This window comes from Condylostylus longicornis, unplaced genomic scaffold (genome assembly GCF_029603195.1).
Source record: "Condylostylus longicornis isolate FDR11 unplaced genomic scaffold, ASM2960319v2 ptg000064l, whole genome shotgun sequence".
In the NCBI taxonomy this organism is placed as follows: Eukaryota; Metazoa; Arthropoda; class Insecta; order Diptera; family Dolichopodidae; genus Condylostylus; species Condylostylus longicornis.
Window position 1 is genome coordinate 916239 of NW_026578032.1, and position 19973 is coordinate 936211.

The 19973-nt window shown below is 23.2% G+C and overlaps 1 protein-coding gene across 1 annotated transcript in view; it reads left to right on the forward strand.

Moving 5' to 3' along the window:
* The first annotated feature begins 1356 nt into the window (after positions 1-1356).
* LOC129612220 (diacylglycerol kinase 1) overlaps positions 1357-19973 on the forward strand; it is a 204505-nt gene continuing 185888 nt past the window's right edge. Inside the window, exon 1 of the mRNA XM_055525747.1 lies at positions 1357-1405. The gene's annotated coding sequence lies outside the window, so the exon portion shown is untranslated. The remainder of the gene's footprint in view (positions 1406-19973) is intronic.

Here is a 19973-nt window from a genome sequence, read left to right on the forward strand (position 1 = left end):
TTTATTTAAAATATTCATTTATACACTTGCCACCAGGTGCATTAATGCTTCATATAATTGAATTAAAAAAGGTGTATAATCAATTTTTGGATTCATGACATTAGTATATTGTGCAGTGTTTCTATATTTTCAATTTTTATTGTACACTAAATATTTATATTAAATTAAATTAATACTACGGTAAAAGTATTAATAAAATAAAATGGTTATAAAATCATAAATTCTTTCAATTACTGTAATTTATTTATTTAAAATTGTAATAATAGTATATTTAAGCAAAATTTATTATTTGATAATAATTAAAATTTTGCATTTTATTCACTTTATGTATTTAAATTTAAAAAATTATATTAATATTAAACAAAAAATATAACAGAATGAAACAAAATAACAATTAATATTAACAAAAAAAATTACAATGAAATAAATGTGAAGTTAAAGAAAATAAATATGAAAAATAAATACAATAATTTTTTTTATATATTAAAAAAATAAATAAATATAAAATTAATAAATTATAAAATTAATAATTATATACCTACATCTAATTTTTTAAATTTATAATTAATGTGCATTTACATAGTATTTAAACAATAATATATTAATTATTTAATGTAAATATTAAAAATAAATAAATACAAATTTGAAAAAAGATTTAAAGAAAAATGTTTTTTAAAGTGCTTTACTATCCACCCTGATGAAAAATATAATTATTTTAATTTTTCTATTATTATTTAATATTATATAATTTTCATTTAAATTATTATACAATTATATAAATAACTATAATAATTTAATATATATATAAGAATAAGAAAAGAAATTAAATTAATAATTTATAAATTATTAAATTCACATAATACTCATACAATATAAACAAAAATTATAAAATAATTAAAATTTAAGAACAATATTGTATAATATAATAATTATTTATTAAATTTAATTAATTATATTTAATTTATTATTGATAATATAATAAATAATGTATAATATGTAAATAAAGAATTAAATTTTTAATAAATTCTGAAAAATGATCTTAAATAATAATTTAATAATGCATTTTTAATATAATTTTTTGCTATTAATTAATTTTTTGAAATTGAAATTGTGAATTAATTAGAATTTAATATAATTATAATAATGTTAATTACTATCTGTACTGGTGAAAGACTTGCTGTTTTTTAGTTTTTTAAATAAAAATAATTTCATGCATAAATTTCAAAATTTTTCATAAATTTTTTCTTATTTTAAAATTAAAAATTATAATTTCTAACTTTTTTAAAGCATCATTTTATATAATAATAAAATTAATAAAAATTTTAATATACAAATATAAATTTATTAATTGTTAAAATTATTAGCTATTATATTGGACATAAAATATATATAAAAAAGATTAATCGTAAGTAAAAAAATACATTCAAAATTTTATATTTTTTTTATATTGTTAAATTTAATTTTATGAAAACAAAATTTTTGTATTAAATCTTTGGAATATTAACTAAAATCACTATAATTAATATTATTTTATGAATTTTCCTTAATTTTGTTCAAAATCCACATAATTTTACATGCATTTGGACTATATCAAGTCTAAATATTTCCAATTTTACTGCGGTCTTCATTTAAACTTGCCAGATTAGATGATAAGTTGATTTTGAAACAAATTTGTTTTTAATTGTATAAGTAATTCCCTAAAAATAAAATAAAATTTAATGATGTGTCTATAAAATATTTTTGTTATATTGAATACTTAGCTGAAATCTATAAAATGTCGTTAAGCAAATCCATATTACGTCTGCCACCATCAGTTTCCAATTTTTATTTTTGAACCTACATATAATTATTATATTTTATTCTTATAATAAAAAGAAACTATAGAAATATAGAAATGCATAGTAATTGGGTTTTTCTAATACAATTCAATATTTTTGCTAAAATTATTGTTTTAGTTTAAAACAATTTTAAAGTTGTCCATTCATATATGGTTCTAAGTAATTCGAGACTCGAATTCAAATTAAATCAAAATTAAAAATGCATTTTTTATAAAAGGTATACTGCCGTTAATAAGAAAATTATACAGACTGCAAATATTAAACAGTTACTGGAGTTTGTTGAACTGATTTTGTTAAAAATTTTGTAGCGTCATGCTAAAATAATTTTTAAATGAACACTTGAGCGCAAGCTTCCTTTGTATATACATTTTCTTCGTGTTTTTGTGGAAAATACAAAATTATCAATATTACCGAAGATCTTCTACCAAAAATTATATTCAACTTTCCAATTCCTCAATTAATTCACTGAAAAATAAAATACAAAATTAAACAGATTTTTTCTATATTTAGTAAATCAATTGCTTAGAGTCTTAGACTAATAAGATTTTAAAAAAAAAAACTTGAAATACAAGTTTCTTATTAATAAATAATTATTGATTTTGAAAAATATTGAAATATTTTTTTTTTAAATAATTAATTGAAATTTAATCTAATTTTTTTCAAAACATGTGCCTAAAATAATTTAATCATGATTTAAATTTGAATAACGCGTTTCCTTTCCAAAATAATTTTCAGATTTTTCTTCTTATTTATTTATATTTTTTTTGTTATTTAAAGATTTTAAATCCTGATTATGCTTATTTATAATTTCTCTATGTATGTATGTATATGCAATAATTAAATATATTTGGCAAACCCATCCATCGGATAGGCATAAAAAAATGATTTAATATGAATTTATAATGTCATTAATGATTTCGAATAAATAATTTTAAATTTATAGAAAAAAAAAAAAGAAAGAAAAATTTTTAGGAACGCTTCAGTTGAAATTTTTAATTAATTTCTTTTTTTTTCTTCGCTTATATTACGTACATACATATAAAGAATTCTTATTTTTTTTATTAATTTCAACTTAAGTGGTTTTCTGGAAATTCTTTCAAATCCTTTTCTACATTTTCTTCTTATTTTTTTTTCCAATATCTTTAATATAAATTCAAGCGAATATTTGAAGAGCAAAAAAATACGAATTGAAATGAAAATGAAAAAAAAAAACAAAAAATGTCGATTAAAAATAAGAAATTTTTTTTATTTTTTAGATTTCTTTCCTATGTTACATACATACGAGTATGTATGTATATGTATACAGGATTATTAATTTAGAAAATTCTTCTCTCTTCTTCAATTTTAATCATTTTCAATGTATAGTAAGTATATTAGGCCCACGTGCGTTTAAGAAACAAAATATATTTACGAAATACGTAAGTAATTTCGAATATTGTACATGTTTTTTCAAAAAAAATATATCTAGATCAATATATCTACTAGAATATATTTACAAATATATATACGTATATATACGTCTAATATATATTTGAATGAAATTGATTGATTTTATGAATAATTTTAATGGTAAGACATGAAGAATAAATAATAAAGGTATTTTATATAAATTCTTTATGAAAAATGTAATTGAAAAGCTAAAAATAAATTTTGTAGATAAAAAAACTTTCAAATAATTTACAAATATGTATATATGTATGTAATTTATATTTGTCCAAAATGAAAATTTTAATATTAATTTTTCTTCTAAGATTGTTTTGGGTTAAACTATACAATTTGTTTTTGGAGAAATGAAATGAGATTAAATTGAAAGATGGAAAATGTTATTGAAAATTAAGAAAATCTTATGAAAATTGAACATACTAATCAATTTTAAATGTATATATACAGGTACTTATTGAGATTAAATTATTTTTCCTAAAATAATATTATTAAAAATGAATGAAATTTTAATATAGAGAAACCTTTATATAAATGAAATTAACTAGATCTTAATTTCGACATTAAATTCGAATTTAATTGAGGCATATATGATGAATAAGATCCCAAATGGAAAAAGTTGAAATGTTGATTTAATTCACAAAAAAATAAAAATTATTCTCAGAAATTTTCAAGCCTGTAAAATTTAAAGCAGCTTATGAATAAGAACTTTTAAAATTTAAAGCAGCTTATGAATAAGAACTTTTACAATTTAAAGCAGCTTAACAATAATATTTCGAGAAAAATATTTTAAAATTTTGTGACAAATTTCGTTAAATTTAATACATTTCGTATAGAACACATTAATCTCTATATATTTATTATCTATAATATGTATGTAATATAAATTTTGTATGGCCGCGTTTTTACATTTGTTAATAATTTAGTAGATTTTAATAGATTTTAATAGATTTACGAGGAAATTTATCAATAGGTCAACCATATAAATCACGCGAGAGGCCACAAAATTAACACAGATATGTTGAATACAATTTTTGTATAATCATGTGGAGTATCAAAAATCAATTCTTTTCTTTAGGCAAAATGCAATTGGTTGGCTAGTACGAGTAATAAAAATTTATCTCAAAATGTTGCAGAGAATAATGTTAGAGAAAATCAATTAATGGAAATCGATAATAGTTTTATTTTTATTTAGAAATCATTTAACTCATATAGACTCTAGCTCATATAGACATCAATAAATGTAAAAAATATTTGTAAAATTTTGTTTACAAAGACTAACTTTTAAAAGAGAAAAATTTTAATCTGAATTTAAAATAATTTATTCAAAGTATTATTATTCAGTATAATTATTCAAGTAAAATATATGATGATATAAATTGAGGGCTTGTTTGCAATAGGAAACTAAATACGCAACTGTGAATAGTAATATGGCCAAAAGAATATTAAATATTTTATTCGGTAATCTCTTCATGTGTATAGCTAAGCAAAACCAGCACAATATACTACAAATTCTTTTTACAAAATTTTTGATGTAAGATATAGGATGATTAAACATACACGAAGAAATCGTTCTACACCAAAATTTCTATATTAATTTTTCTCTAAATTGAATTTGAAAATGTTGCGTATACTTCTATCAGCAAATAATTTTAAATAAATTAAATTATTATTATTAAAATAAAAATTTATATTAAATTTCAAATAAATTAAAGTAAATTTAAAGATAAAAATTAAGTACCTCAATATTTTTTAAATTTAAAATAAATCAAGATCCTTTTTAAATTATTAAAGTATGCCAATTAAGTAATTTCCTTTAAAAAATTATTTTTTTTTCGTATTTTTATTCTTATTCTTTTCTATTTACAAATATTTTCGTTTTTATACAATATTATGTACTTATGTATATTTAAGGAATATGAAATTATATAATAATACGCTTATTATTTTATATTAAAGATATCAATTATCTGAGAATTATCTTAAAGGATATTTTCTTAGAAAGGGGTTATTAAAAAAAAAATCAAATAATATAGGTACATAATATAAAATATTATTTTCTCGAAAATTTAAGATCAAAAGTAAGGATGGTTACTGTGTATATGTATATACATACCTACATGTACACATAAATAACTGTTATATTGATATTATTGTATAATTTCTTTCAATTTGAATTTTTATCAATACCATGTAAATTGGTGATTAATATATTTTTCAAGAAAATGTGATAAGTATATATATATATACTCGTATATAATATGGTAATTAACTAGACTTGAATTAAATTAATTTGAAACTTAAATTATTTGCCGTCTTTATTTTGTTCTAAATTTAACCAAACTTATAATTATTCAATTGAATAAAAATGCTGTATTTCTATTTAAGGAATATAACACTTCAAATTATCGTAAACAAAATATACAATATTTATTATACATAAAAAAATGTAAAGCCATCTCTGGTTTCAACTGCATTGTCTCGTTTCAATCATACAACTTCTCGTTCCAATCATACTCTTTTATATAGGCTAGTTCTTCTTGATAGAATATAATATTCCAATCGTATAACACTACTGAGTACTGATGTCTAAGAACTCTACCAAACCATAACGATTAAATTATTACATTTATTAAAAGGAATGCGTGTAACAATTCAAAATTTAAGCATAACTGTTATACAAGTTTAACTGAAAATTCGATCATGATTTTATTTAATCTAATAATTTACAAATTCTTTACTCAAAGAGTCTACATTCATACATGATAATTTTTTGATCATTAATTTTTTGATTTGAACGGTTAATGTTTGCTACCGCAAAATTTTATCTTTTATACAAAATAAAAGTTGTAAATAATAAAGTAAATGAACTTTTAATCAAGAGAATGTTGTATAATAACATAAAAATTATGATTAAACAAATTTTTTTTTTATTTAAATTATATTTACACAATTTATTCGTTGTTCTAATTTTATTTTACTACTCTATCACTATATTTCAGAAATACACACATATATAAATTTGTATAAAATTAGCGACATCTGTTGTATATAAATTATATTTGTGCCACTAAAAATAAAATTTAATTCATATGGTGGCGCTAAATCTTAAATTTAATAATTAAATTTATTTACGCGAACATTTTTTCTGTTCTTGCCTATTTTTATTTTGCTTAAGGGAATTGAATAATATTATTCTCAAAATTCAAAAAGAAATTTAATTGTACGGTTAACCTTGATGTAAAATGTATATATGTATGTATAGTATTTATTTAAAGAAAAAAATAATCTATGATAAGATTTTTTTGACTGATTTCAGAGAAAAATTAAAATTTGATTAAAAAGGTTTAAGTTTTATTAAAATTTAATATTTTAGTTGTAATTAAAAGTTCGGAAACTTATTTAAGTGTTGTTATAAGTGCGGGTAGCAAATGCGTAGACAGTAGATTTCGGAATTTGAAATTAAAATTTTAAGGGGGGGTATAAAAAATTTGTTTCCACAATTTTTATGTTTGTATGTATAGACAATAGTGGGCTTTTATCACACTTGTATTATTTCGAAATTGGTCCTTCTTGTTTCACTTCTCTAACATTAAACTATTTGAATAGAAATTTTTCTGGATATATAACAATAAATTAAAGGGTACGCGGTGAGAATATGAGAATTTTTACTTTATGAATTAAGAAACATTTAAATTCAAAATTATTTTAAACTTTAATTAAAAATTAGCAATTCAACATACATATACATATATATTTAATGAATTTGAATGTATTTCATATTAATAATAAGTTCTTTGTGTTATAACTCTTATCTTATATATCTGCCAAAGTCATAATATGGTAATTTTTAGTATAATTTTACATATAGTGTACAAATAATCAAAGTGAACGAAGTTATATTTTCCTATATACAAAAAAAAAGGATGTTTTATGTAATTAAAATATTAAAACAAAAGAATACGTACCCGGATTATGTAAATTAAAAAATGAACGATTACAATAGGGTTTTTGTGTAACGCTAAATTAAGGTTTTATCTGCTAGTATAATATTATAAATATATATAAATACTGTTAAACAATGCGAAATCATAATTTAGAAAATCAAACATTATAGACCACGCATGTGAAAATTTAACAAGAGGGGTATGTATTGGTCGAATTGAAAAATGGAAAGATTAATAGGGTTAGGTACTCTATGATATGAAATTAGCACAGTTTTCTTGTTTTTCAATAGATGGCACCAATAGGCTTCTCAGAACTAAATACGGAAAAATTTTGGTTTACAAAATATAAATTCGTGAGATGTACGCCTTCCTATACACTTAAGTACATTAGTCTATATATAAAAGTGTAGGTCCCGTAGTAAAAGCCATAACTACTCTTTGCCGTTAAATGGAATGCCACCAGAGAGAAATGTGTGTTCTTATAATTCAATCCTGAAATTTCCTTAACTGGTGATGGTTAAATCGACCCGGGACCTAGTTTATAAATGCCTACTTTTGGAAAATGCAACCCCTTTTGATTTTGATCTCTCTATAACTCATATTATATACCACATCATAGTAACGAAACATACGTAAATATGTATGTGTGTTCGAAAATTTTTTTTTTAAAAAATATTGCATACATTATTAAGTTTAAGGATATTATCTTTTCAACCTTATTTGAAATTAATTTTTAAATGTGATTTATGATCTTATAAATTATGCCAAAAAAAACAAGACAAAAGAAATATTTTGGCTACATTTTGATTTTGAAAAATAATTTTATTGTACACTCATTCTATATTTAGTTAAAATAATTTTTTTCTCTTTTTTTTTTTGAAATTTTGAAATGTGAAACAATATTTTCATTTTAAAAAAATATAAAAAAAAAATTTTCATTCACAAAATAATTTTTAAATATCGCCAAAAAGTCTGACATTTGAAATACATATGTGTGTACATATAAAGCAGGAAGTTTTATTGTTTTAAGTGCTGCCACACAAACACACTCTCATACAAATGAGAGTAATTTAAAAAAAAAAGAAAAGTACAATTACAATTTTAATTGTTTAGTAGACTGCAGACTTAATTTTACTTTTTGCTTTTAATATTTAAAAAAAAAAAAATCTTTTTCAAGTTTTCTCTTGTTTCCGACAAATTTTTCCCAAAATTGCTAATTTAACTTTTAAACCAAAAATAAAAAAAAAAATCATAAAAAAATGTATATGGTGCAGAAGAGAGAGAAAAAAATGGTATAGTGATGACACAAACTGCTGTAAAATTTAGTAATCAAAATATTATAAGAATACAACAGTATAGTGTGGTAGTTATGTGGTGGAAAAGTTGAATTTAATGTCATATGCTTTGATTTTCTTCTTAAAATTTTTAATACATGAATTTTTTTTTTGTGTACAAAAGAACAAACTTTAATGGTTAAAAGCAAGAAAAAAAAATTAAAAAAAAATTATTTTTTTTTTTTAAATTTTGTTGAAAAATATTTTGAGTGTACATAGTTTGTACAACATAGAAAAATATCCGGCAGAAATGCATTCATGCATAACTATACAAAATACTTTCAATTATCGTTGTATACCAGCATGTATACGAGAAATATAAAAATGTGTGAGAGCAACAAAATGTAAGGAAGTTTTCATTATTTTTGCTTTGTCAAAAAAGAAAATTTTTTGCATATTTTACTAACAGAATTTTTGTTTTTTTTTTTTATACTTAAAAAATTTTTAACTTTTTCTTTTATGTTATTACACAAAGTCATAAATGAAATATGCAAAAAAGAATTTATTTATTAAAATGTTACAAATTTCTTTTCAAAAATTAAAATATTTTACTATCCTTCAACTTTTAGTTCTACCACTAAAAATTTAAATGCCACTAAAACTAATTTTATAGTTTATTTATTACTTTGATATAAAAGAATTAAAGTGTTGGAAACTTTTGGTTTTTTTCTTGGCCTTCGATACTCCGGTATTGTAAAAAAAAGGTAATGTTCAAAAAAAAAGTATTAAAAAATTTAAAATTCCAAAAAAAAAAAACAATATTTCAAAATTCATCAAGTTTAGGAGTGTTCCACACTCTAGTTCTAACACTTTTGTAGTTTGACCATTAATATAAGTTTAATGATTTCACCGGAGAGTGTGGTGAAATTTTATTTATCACTTTGTAATACATATATTTTAATTATACATTCAAGTGTTATACAGATGTTGTCAATTTTTGAAGTAATTCCGGAATGAGCAAATTTCTCATTTTGCCGAAAATTAACTAACCAACCCCCATCTACATAAATTGAATTATGTAATATCAAAATGGTTTTTGATATTATTTTTAAATTTTTAATATTTAACTTTATAATGTTATACCACAAACTTTTAACAGTATAAAAAAGTTTGACGATGATGCACTGGTTCATTAAACGATTAGTTTTTATAGGGTATTACAAATATTTTATTCGGAATAATGTTGAATAAGAGAAATTAAAAGGATTGACCATAGATTTGATTTTAACAAACAATGATCGTATTTTTTTTTGTACAAATTATTGCTATTTGAAACCTTGTGATAACAAAATATAATTTTAGATATTTTTCTAGTTAAATACGGGGTCGATCTACTTGTGTGAGAGTGTTATACTTTATTTTTGCATATATGACGTTTTTTGAAGGAATTTTGACTTATTTTTATTATTTTATTTAATAAATATTTTATAATATTTTAACTGACACTGGCATTTTAATTTTTCAAATTTCAAAAGAAAAATATTGTTCAATATTGCAAAAATCCAATCTTGATGAATAATAAACTTGTCTTATACAGAAAAATATCAAAAAAAAAAATTCATAATAATTATTAAATAAATTTTTATTAAAATTGTCATTTAGTATAGTAATGAAGAGACAACAAGGAAGAAATGCAAAATATAAAATACAATTAATAACAATGACGTCAATGATAGCGCAGTGCAACCGTCATAGTAAAAAAAAAATTATTTCGTATAATTTTTTGAATAATTAAATTTTCTGTGTACATAAAATTTTTTTTTATTACTGAATTTTTAATACTATTAAATCAACAAAAAGTCATAAAGAAGTAAAAATTTTCTTCTACACTTTCTTCTTCTTTTTTTGATTTTGCTTTTTTTAAGCATAAAATGTAAGTAAAATTGGATGTAATGCAAGCTATAAAATATGAATAATTATGTCAAGTTTACAATCACATATACACATACAATCAGTAGTTTTATAATTACAGTAAATTTACTTAATTTTACTGCAATTTGTATACTGTAAATTGTACTGTGCATAGATTTACAGTAAAATATCATGATATATTCGGCTTATTATAAAATAAACTTTAAGGTTATATGTATTTGCATAAGTAAAGATATACGGTTTGAAGAACATAGAATCTACTTAATTACAATCATGTGAATACTAATTTTCAATGTTTTCCAGTATATACTAATGCTGGTACAAATTTTGTTGTCACCATAAAGTCTGTGACAATATTGATGCAATTAGGAAAAATGAATACTATCTCCAGTAAATTAATAAATTAATATAACATTCAATGCAGAAATGTTACAGATATTATTTGACACAATCTCCCTAGTGTTGGTTGAGCACACAAAGATGTGAGCCACAAAAACAAAATGTTTTCCAAAGACAGTCATCGAATACAATCATACTTATGTAGTAACTAGAATATTTACAATTTGTACAAAAATTTAAATTTTAAAAATTTTAAAATTTCTCATCATAGTTTCCTTTTTTTTTGTGTTTGGAAAATTGAAATTTCAACAAAAAATATTATTTCTAAAATTATTATTAGTTTTACAAGCTAAAATTTGTGAAAAAAATTATTTTAAAATTAATTTACATGAAGTATGTAAATTCAAAATGATATTTAAATTGAAAATAGATCTATTTATAAATATAATCAGGAAAATGGAACTACTGGATACTATAAATGGATTAATAAAGCTAATTTATTAGATAATCGTACATACAATGTATGTACATATGTGTGTTCAGAAACTTAAGAGACTGGGTACTTGATTTTATGGTCAGAAATTTGAATGTCCGGTATTTGACAGTTTATATGGCATGGAATACTGAATTTTTCAAATATCTAATTGTTAAACACAAAATTCAATATCATACCCGAACAAATGTGAAGGCCTAATTACAATGAAAACACCATCGACGTTCAATTAATTTGGCTAAAAGATGTTTAATAAAAATTACGATTTTTGAAAATTTTCCCAAAATTGAAATGCAAAAACAAATTAAATGCAGGTGAGTGTTATACAATTTGATTTATATAGATGATTCAATAAACATTTCTTCTTTTAAAAATTCGCAAATTTTATCCTCTTTTTTTAAAAATATAAAAAATATCACCATCGGCATTCGTATATAATATTATTTTCATATAATCAATTCTTCGATACTTTGTTAATTTAAAACTAGAAGGAGCACCTACAAATACAATCATACTTAAAATTAAAAATATAAAAATAATATCGATTTTAAGAAATTTTAAAAATAAGATTTTCTCAAAAGAATAAACAATTACATAAATAAATTTTGTAAGAGGTTTTAGAGTCTACAGCCCTTCCAGAAATCTATTCAGTAAGTAACTTCTCTTATTCTAAAACCTTCAAGATGCTCTAGAGGGCGACTATGATTAACCACATCAAATGCTTTACTTAAATCAAAAAAAAACACCCGCAACCAAATAACCTTCACACAATGTAATGCACAATAAACATGATCTAGTGTTACGGTAACTGCAGAATCAGTAATATCGGATTTTACATTCAAAAGAGCCAAAAATTCGTTTATATATTAGATTTTTCATATTTTGAATATTTTGAATATTTTGCTTATATTAAATTTCTCATACTCACTTATTGAATTTATTGATATTAGTCTATAATTAACGTACCACTGTTCGTTTTTTGTGCACCTTTGTGGATGGGTACAATAACAGACTTTTTTAAGCAATCAGGATAAGTTGCGTTAGTCAGAAATGTATTAGATCACATAACGTTGGTTAATAATATTTATTATTTGCAGAATGTCGGTAACTTTTATTCATTGGTACAGCATACTTATCAGATTTGTAGCAATTTCAATAATTTCATTTTCTGTTACGGTTACTAAAAATACAAAATTTTGATTTATTGAATTACGTACTGTATTATTAGTGCTATTATTATTTCTTTAGTATTCTTCTAAGAAATTATCACATAATTTTTTTTTTATTGGTATGAAAAGGAAAACTTCCTTTTATTCGGAATAAAATATTTTTTTGTTTTTGTACATATATATTTCGTGCGCTACATATGCACTTTATTAAAGCTGATTTTCTTCTAATTAAGACAACAAACAATAAAAATTAAAATCTATTAAAACTAGGAATATTATACCTGACTTAATTTAATAATCTATCTGACTTAATCTAAAATTTGATTTTTTTTTTTTGTTATTAATTACAAACTAAAATTATACATGTTTTAAACCTTAAAACTGGTCAAATAATTAATTTAAAGAGCCAAGTAGCCGCGTTATCTTCGCCCGTCTTCAGTAGGCAGTCCTTGTTTGATTTATATATTATCTGCATGCTTTCATGAACTTCTCTCCTGTGTTTTCCTTTTACCTCACTTAATACCTTTATGTTATCTTCCGTAATTGTGTGATCCGTTGATTTATCCGTGTGATTTATATAAGTTGAAAATAAAAAAAATTTCCGTGCAGTTTGTTAGTTCTATATCAGAGTTGGTTTATATACAATTTTTCATAATATGCTAAATATATCACTATATCATCTGTTAAAATTTACATAAAAATTTCGGAAAATCATTTAGATATTAAAAGATACTCGAAAATTTATAGAAAATTTGTTACAAAATTTTACAAAACAAAAAAAATTTAAAAGTTTTTCTAAAGAAAAAAAAATATTTTTAATTTTTCAATAAAATTTTAATTTTTTGTATGTCAAAAAAGCCGTCAAACATCTGAAATTAGTCAACTAAATTGAAAATTGAAGTGGTTATGTACGTATATATATATATACATATATCTATATATAAAAATAACAACAAAAATTAAAAGAAAATTTATAATTCAAAATTTTTTAGTTAACAATAAATTTCATTTGTTTCAATTTTCATTTAAAATTTTTTGAATATTGAGTGCAAATTTTAAGTACCCAAATACATACATGCCTACATACATATGGAACGAGCGGTTTTTGTGTGTATAGTGAGCTTTACTTGTGTATATGTGCACTTATGATATTAAATAATAAATATTGCTCTAAATTTTAAAAATATTTTTATTTTTTTTTTTGAAAATAAATTTATAAAAGCATTCCAATATTAATCATTAAGATTGTAAATTATTTTTTTCCAACGATTGATAATCTCATCTCACACATACATTCATATATACGTATGTAATTTATTTAATACATATGAATGTGCTTGTCAAAATATGTAAAAAATTTTACATTTAAAATTATTTTATTTTTGGGTATAAATTATTTTATTTTTATTTTAATAATAAATTTATTTATTTAATTTTTTTCGGATTTTTTTTTTTGTATAAATGTTTTAAAATATTTTATTAATGACATCGCATCGTCTATAATATTTATACTTATTTTAAAAATTCTTCCTCTTTTTTCAACAGTGGTTGCAATTTTACCTATATAAATATATACATACATATAATGTACATATTTAATATAAAAGTATTTGGATAATTTATCATTTAAATAAAACAAAAATCTGATGTTGTCAGCATATAACCGATCGTCAGTAGAGTTGCGCTTTGTGCCATTCGAATTCACTGAAATGTTTCGATAATTAGCTTCGGTAACAACCAGAACTCAACTAATAAATTTCAAGAAATTCTATCAATTTAGTAGATATGCTAAAAAATGTAAAATCGGTTCGTCTAGTTCGGTTTCCTAGTCCTTATGTTTCCAAAAAATGGCTTAATTGTTTTAACACTTTATTTAATTGAACATATGGAATTCCGCAAGGAAATGTAAAATCGGCTCGCAAAAAGATGCTTGCATTGCCAAAATAAACTTAATTTTATCAAAATCGGTTCAGTTGAACTTGAGATACAAGCGTGCTCACACATTGTTATTTTTTTAAAAATAGTTTATTTATGCTTCCCTACTATAGAGAAGCGCGTTCCCACTCAATCTTTGAAAATGCACATACTGAAAACTAAACATCCGAAATTTGGTGCCATCACATAACCTTCCTTATTGTATACAATGCGGTCAGTAAAATACACAAGCTCTAACTTAATTTCAATAATAAATACTAATATTGTTGAGTATGGGAATTCAAATTGAGCAATTAATTAAAGAACAGAACCTAGAAGGATTAATGGAGGGTTTACTTATAATCAACAATACATACATACGTTAGGTTGTCACATTTAATAAACTTCGGATTGTTTTTTAGCTGTCAGTGTCAGTTATGATTCTTTTATATTTGAATTTTTTTTTAAAATTCAATTCAATAATTCGATTGAATTATAAATTTTGATCGAAATGTTTAAGAATTTTGCCCCAGTATTCGAATAAAAATGCATATACAGGAACATTTAAATTTTGCTGAATCACTTATATTGAATATAACAAGTGATATTTTGTATACATACATAGTTAACTTTTATAATCTTAATTTTATTCCTTCTTATATTCTCTCTCTCACTCTATATGTGCAACTTTCTTATTAGTTCAAAAAGCAGTAAAACTGTTAGCATCTCTGTTATGTTATGCTGCTGACACCCAAGTTATTATTGCGTTTAAATTATACTGCAGTTTACAATTTTTTTTCATGAAAATTATAATAGACAAGAACAACAGTATTGAATATTATATTACACAATTCTAAAGAGAGATGGAATGGCAAAATTTTTCTGGAAATTTTCTTCAACTTCATAAATATTCTGTGAAATGTATTGAATTTAATATTGCTTTTAAATATGTGCAATTCAGACAATTTGAATTGTAAATTTCTGGAAATGAAGGAAAATTAATTATAAGTATTGAATTTTATTTATAAACTGAAATTATTTAAACGTCAACACATTATTTTAATGTCTCATATCTGGTTTTTCTGAAAAAACATAGTGTTTTATTAATAAATTTCGTTGCAAAAATACAAAAATATTAAAAATGGTACAAAATTTTTAATTAATTTACGAATAAACCAATATTTTTTGTTACTTTCTTGTTTTTGTTTAATTCCATTTCATTTTATTTTCCATTTGTTGTTTATGGACAATTTTATTGCTATATCGTTTTAAAATTTGCCCACGTATAAGATATCTAATGACTTAATTTTTATATAAAACAAAAACAATATATAAAAATAAATGTGTAAATATAAAAAAATATCAACAATATTATAAATACACACAATTTATATTTATATTCCTGTATTTACTAATTTAAATTTTATGTCAGTGTTGCAAAATGTTATTTCTGACGTATATGCATAATCCTAACGTAACGCAACATTGAAATGAAATTTATTTATTTAAATAATGAAAAATCACAACTTAGAACACAAAACGTTAACAATTTTAATTTTAAAACAGACAGGCAGACAAAATTAAAATATTTTCGGGATTTTTTATATACAAAAAATTCTAAATTTTTTCGGTTAAAAAATTGTAAAGCAAATTCTGCAACTACTCAAATTTCAAATTATAAATTCAAAAGAGAGAAACTTTTTCTCTATTGTTATTTCAAAGAACATCCGGCTCAGTAGGTTGTTATCGTTTTAGAGACCCGAATTTAATATACAATGCACGACCGAGCTTCAGGAGATAAAAGTTTTTAGTTAATCGAAATATTTTTCAGGACCGCGCCGGCCACTTCAATCAACCAACCAAATATTAAATGGACTTTTTACAATTAAATGGACAATTATTTCAACACAAATTTGCCGTAAAATATTACTAGGTCAAATTTTTGCTCAGCAATTTAATAAATTATTTAATTTTCTTCTGTATAACGTAAAACACTACCTCCCGTACGTTTCATATTTTCATTTTAACATCACTGATATAGTATGTATGATTATTCCTATAAGTATATATGTACATACATATATTCGAAAATATATTCATAATTCGAATACAATTGTATTTAAAATTAAAAATAACTTGATCAAATTCTATTTTTAAATTAAAAATTCGAAATTTCCCATGTGATTTTTGACGTAAAATATTAGAAAGTCTTTGAAAATCACAAAAAGATTGAAATCCATCAAAATGAAACAAGAAATAATTAGAAAAATATTTTAACAGAAAAAAATAATAGTTTGCATATACGAGTATGTACATATAATATGTCTGTATAGATTAAGTTGTAGAATTATAAGTACATATAATTGGGTTTGTGTGTTTATATTTACATGCCACGTGTTTATATTACATTAATTCATTTTTGAATATTTTTGCTATTAAAATGTAAAAATTCATAATACAAGCCATTAAAAATTTCTTTTTGCTTTTGAAAATAATTTTTTTTCAAAGAGAAAATTTGAGAATTTTTCTCGTTTTTTGTATATTTATATAATTAAAGTGGTTTTCAGTTTGTTATTCATGGAATAGTTTTAGGGTACTTTGTACAACTTAGAAACTAACAAATTCGAAATCGTTTTAGTGATATTGGAGTGTGGTGATTTCTATTGTCAATGAAAATCAGATTGACAAAAGGAGGTCCAGTTTGGGTTTTGAGCCATCGCAATATCGAAAAAAATCGATTTGTTGAGCAAACTTGCTGGCTATTCTAATTTTAATTAAATTTTTGAACTTCTGAATACAAAAACTAAATTATGAAAATTATATGGGTTTGCAGTGTATGTCACATGACAAAACTAATTTTTAAATAAAGTAGTCAAGTGGAATTGCATAATTTTATCCTCATTTATACATTTTCGTTATATATTTACTAAATTTTTGCCACATCTTTTTTAAAATTTTTTTCTTGCAATTTTTGCTACTTAAGTAAAAAAAATATTTTTTTTTTTAAAATAATGACCATTATGAGAGTATATTACGGTAATATAAAAATAAATGTAATTATATACAGTCATACCCGAATAAATTTGTCATCAGATTTTTTGAAAATTTTGAAGAAATTAAAAGAAAAAAGCACTTATAACAATCCCGCTTAAGTGTACATTTTGGAGAAATAGGTCTTCAAAGACGTAAAAAAAATTTTAAATTAACTTGGAATTTTTTGTTATACTGTCAAATTCAATAATTATTTTATGAAAACGTTAAATCGAATTAAAATTGTTCAAGATGTAAATAAGGTTTCGCCGCAACCACTCAACCATAGATTAGATTCATAGAATAACTGACCTAATAGAAAATTCACTAGAAGAAAAAACTATATGTTCTATCATATTTTTGGACGTAGCCCAGGCCTTCGATAAGGTTTGGCATTGTGGATTAATAAAAAAACTTAGGCGATTACTACCAAGGCAGTATGTTGACCTGCTCGAATCTTACCTGACTAATAGGGTATTTCGAGTTAAACAGGAAGAGGAGTACTCTTCGCTTAGGGATATCAAGTCGGGGGTACCACAGGTGAGTATATTGGGCCCGATACTATACTTGCTATACACGTGTGATATTCCTGAATCGGAAGGAGTGACAACAGCTACATTTGCTGACGATACAGCAGTTATTGGAATAGGACGAAATGAAAATGAATCTACACAAAAATTGCAAAGGGCCAGTGATGAGATCTCAAAATGGACTAGAAAGTGGAATATAAAACTTAACGAGGTGAAATCAGTACACGTAAATTTCACTAATAGGAAAATTGACAATTCATTTTCGGTTCGAATAAATGGCGTCTTGATTCCGTCCACAAACACAGCGAAGTATTTGGGAATGACGTTGGACGCGAAGCTCAGATGGAAGGAGCACATAAAGAAAAAGAGATCTCAACTAGAGGAGGAATACAGAAAGTTCGAATGGCTTTTGGGGAGGCGTTCCAAATTGACAATATACAACAAAGTTTTGATATATAATCAAATATTTAAGCCTGTCTGGGCTTACGGTATTTAGTTATGGGGCTGCGCTGCGCAGACTCATATCCAATCTATACAAAGATTTCAAAATAGAGTATTACGGGACATTGTAAACGCCCCTTGGTATGTCCGTAATGCCGATATACACAGGGATCTCACGATCCTAAGTGTCACAGACGAAATTAAAAAGCAAGCAGCCAATCATAAAATGCGTTTATCCAATCATGTCAATATCGAGGCGGCTCGATTGGTTGACAATCAAAACTTTGTTAGGAGACTTAAACGTACGAGATCTCTCGAGTTAGTTTAGAGTTTTTTATCTGGAACAATGAGTACTTAGTACGCTATTGTGCCAGATCAAAAGCTTGTAAATAATCAAAAAGGTTAGAGCAAAATTAATGGTTAGTCGTTTTCGACTAGTTTTATAGTTTATTTTGAGGAGGGTGTTTTTTAGTGGATTAAAGTTCCACACTATTGCTTTTCGTCTGGCAGTGTCTTTCGAGATTTTTCACCCTTCCTCTCGGGAAAAAAAAGAAAAAAAAAAAAGATGTAAATAAATTGAAATTAAGAGACATCTAAGCTCCTCCACTAAATTAAATTGAAAACAAAACAATAGTGGTTTTCCGTGATCAAATGCCAAAATTCATATAGAGTACGCATATTTAAATTGAGCTGTCCAGAATCATGTCTGTTTCCATATGTTTGTGTGACATTATATGCACATATTGTACAGTTAATTTTGCCGTTCTGCTATTGTTCTCAGTTAACCACGGAAAACGTTCGCTATTGCCGTTACAATACGAAAACATATTTATTTGGAGATGACTGTATACAGAACATTTTCCAGTTTTTAATGCGTTAAATTTTATAAAAAATATTTTGGTTAATGCTAAGTGAGCATCTGCTACACACATTTTATCCCAAAAAAATTACAATTTAATAAAATGAAGAGAAAAAAATAATCCAAAGAATTCGATAGAATTTTATGCTTCATTTAAATTATACGCTTTATAATTTTGAACTTTTCAATTATTTTATACTCTTGCAATATTATTTATCAATTAAAAACTGTTATACTTCAATTTATCCTTTTAAAAAATGAACTATATAAGAAACTTTTCGTTCATAAAGTAGTGAAGTTCATTTTATTTTGAGTTCTCGCACAAGAAAAAAAAATAAAAAAAAAACTTTTTAATTCGACAATTTAAAATTTTGAACTTTAGTAATGAATGAGGCATTTTACGTTTTGTTTTTTAGAAAAAATTAATGCTTTTTTATAAAAATAAGGAATTAAGTATTTAAACTTGTATAATGTTGGCAATATAATGGATTATGTTTATTTGATTGTTATTGTTATTATGATGGTTAGGAATTGTTAATATGAATGTGTCCATAAAAATTATTTTGAAAGTAGCCAACAACTTTTAAAAATTTATTTTTGCAAATTGTGATTCCGTAATTTTACGATGATTAAATATTGAAAAATAATTTTACGGCATTTAAAACATTTATTGCGTTATTTATGGTAATAAGGTAACACTGCCTCAGCAGTGTTATTAAGTGTTAGTTATTCTAAATTACAATGTTAGTTATTCTAAATTCTGTCAA